This window comes from Bactrocera latifrons, unplaced genomic scaffold (assembly GCF_001853355.1).
Source record: "Bactrocera latifrons isolate USDA-ARS-PBARC rearing strain unplaced genomic scaffold, ASM185335v1 scaffold_639, whole genome shotgun sequence".
NCBI classification, from domain to species: Eukaryota; Metazoa; Arthropoda; class Insecta; order Diptera; family Tephritidae; genus Bactrocera; species Bactrocera latifrons.
The window spans coordinates 31,528-34,678 of record NW_017537311.1 but is presented as its reverse complement, the minus strand read 5'-3'; positions in this window follow the sequence as shown (position 1 = coordinate 34,678).

Genomic DNA, 3,151 nt, shown 5'->3' with positions numbered 1-3,151 from the left:
TTTGTTTTTTTTTTTTTTGTTACCACTACTGCCGTCCGGTAGGGCTTCGAAGGACCAAATTTACCTCGTTATAAACCGTGAGGATAAAACCGCAAACTCACCCGTTGGTTTTAATGACGACTGCGTTGACGTTGACAAGTAAGTATATCGAGCTTACTGTGGATGTGTATGTACATACATATATGCACACGGATTGATTGAGAAAGAGGCTCGGCGCCGTCCGTTAGTCCCTTTTGTCCATTTTGTTCGGTGTTCTCGTGTGTGGTGTATATGATGCCGGTGTGTTGAGTGTGAGGTGTGGATGATGAATATGGTGTAGATGTGTGGAGTATGAGTATGGTGTGTAGGAATATTATATTAAGGTGCTCATTTAACCAAAGATTTTAAGCCTAAGAATCTCTGTTACCACAGACTAAGAAGGAGTAGTCTGTGGTAACGGAAACTTTTCCACGGCTTTCGTTTTACCCTCACTCGGCCTAATGGTGCCATTTTCAATCACATAGCCTAAAAATTCTATCTTCTTCTTAAGGAATTGAGATGTTTCCCATTTCATCCTCAGTCCCTTATCAGAAGCTAACCTCAATAATTTTCCTAACTCCCTAGAGCTTCTTCTTCATCTTTCGCTGGGATTACTAAATCATCCATATATGCCACAACTGTTCCATCTCGAATATAATCTTTTAAGCTTTTAATATAGCGTATGTGTATTTGCGAGAACTCTTATCTACCGGTACGTGTAGGAAACCATTTGCTAAATCTAACGTCGTGAATATGTTTGCTTCTCTAAGCCTTTCGAGGGCGTCATCAATTAAGGTCATCGGGAAATTATCCCGTACGATTTTCAAATTTAGTTTACGATAATCGCAACAAAGTCGTATTGTGCCATTTTTCTTCGATACTAGTACAACAGGCGAAGCGTAGTTTGAGCAACTAGGACGTATTATACCTTCATCTAACCACTGTGTGACTTGCTTATCTATGATTTGTTTCTGCTCATAACATACCCTTCGTGGTGGTTGGTAAACTGGAACCTCGTCAGTATGGATAATTTTCATATTCACCGGTGAACTMTCGTCTTTCTTTGGTATATACTGTTCTATCATTTGCTTCACCGCCTCTGCTTTTTTGTTCAAATGAGTTAAATCATAGTCTAGTTCATTTATATCAACGTTAAAACATAAATTTGAAAAAATGTTAATGATGAAATCATCATCGTTTGTTAAGTTACCTGCACCATTCGCTGCACCATTACTAAATAACTGCTTTTGTTCCGTTGTTAGCTTTATATATCTGTCCAACTTATTAAATGTGTCGCATCTCACTAAACACAAATTACAACCAGTATCGATAAGCGCGCTCACTTCTACATTACAAATTCGTATATTTTTATACTCTCGCAACAAAGTTGCTACGGAGAGCATTATAGTTTTGTTCACATAACGGTTGTTTGTAAGTCCTAAAACTAAAAGAGTCAGATATAGGGTTACATATACCAAAGTGATCAGGGTGACGAGTAGAGTTGAAATGCGGATGTCTGTCTATCCGTCCGTGCAAGCTGTAACTTGAGTAAAAATTGAGATATCTTGATGRAACTTGTCATGCGAGAGTATAAAATTTTCGGTGACACCCGAACTTAGCCCTTACTTGTCAAATTTTAAATTAAATCTTGCACGGTCGTCAAATCAATTTACACGACCGTGTTCCCGCTCAGTGTTCCCATCTTTTATTACTTTACACTCAAAAGATTTATGTCCCATCTTCTGGCACTTAAAGCATTTGAATTGCTTCGACGGACAATCTCTAGCTATGTGCGAAGTTTCACCACATTTATAACATATTTTATCGATTCTTAATGGCAACGAATTCTCCTGTTTTATTTTATCATTTACATCGGCTTTCTTCAGATTTTCAACTTTTGGTTCCTGCTTGATTTTTTCGTAAACTACTAACTGTTCTTTTAGTTCTGTCACAGTTTTGGCTTGGTAGAGAATAACTTTACTATACTTAGATCCCGGAATGCCATCTATAAAATTCTCCAAAAAACTTTCTTCATCCAAGTGAATTGATTTGCATATCTCCTTCAAAGCATATAGGTATTCACGATGCGATTCATACGTCTTCTTCTTTCTTTTCCCTAACATCTCATGCACATCGGCTGTTGATAACTTATTTCCGAGTTCATTGGTTAGTGCTAATTTTAAGGAATTCCAATCGCGCAACCCGGTTTGACTACCCACATAAATTTTTGCAGCACCCCTCAATAACTGTTTTGTATAAATGAATTTTTGTACATCATTCCAACTTACTATTTCTGCATTTTCTTCTATTTGTTCGATCCATTTCTGTATATCAGATATATCTGTTCCATCAAAAGTAGAAAGACTTTCTTCAATATCCTTAAGCGTGAAATGTGTACAATCTTTAAGTGCAGATGGTTCAGTCCGTTTTTGTATAAAATCGCATTCAGACTGATTASACTGAAAATCTCTTCATTTTCGAGATCGTCACCGTCGTCAATCAAGCCTAAATGTTGGAGAAGTCTTTTCTTCAACTCATGTCTCCGTCCACTTTCACAGTTTTCCAATTTTCAATTTAAAATGCAAATATTTTGGAAATTTACATCAATCGATTATTGCAAATGTACATATGTATATTGCATTTCACAAAATTTAATTTCGTGTCTTTCAGTTATGTATATACATTTATTATACTGTAACGTGGCTTTTACCACCTTACAATAATTTACGCCAACACTGGACATCATCTATTAGTCATACCAATGTAGTCACATAGTCTGCACTTCTGCTTTCCACTATTGACCAAAGCTTCACACATAGTGCTTTCCACCATAAAATTGCCACGGCACACATAGTGCTTTCCACCATACTAAACTTCACCTCACTGTACCGACCAAAGCTGCGCCGTACTGCTATATAAGCAAGCACTTCGCACCGAATGCGACTATTTCTTACAGCAGCCAGCCAGCGGTCGGACAGCAGCAAGCAACAACAGGCAGGGGTAAGTGGTGTAGGTAGTTGAGCACGCAGTARAAGTTGGGTAGTTTGCTGATATTCGCAGGCATTGCGTTGAAAAGGTATTACACTTCGGTGTGATACCAGTGCTCGCAATGCCTCCGCTTCACACAATAGAA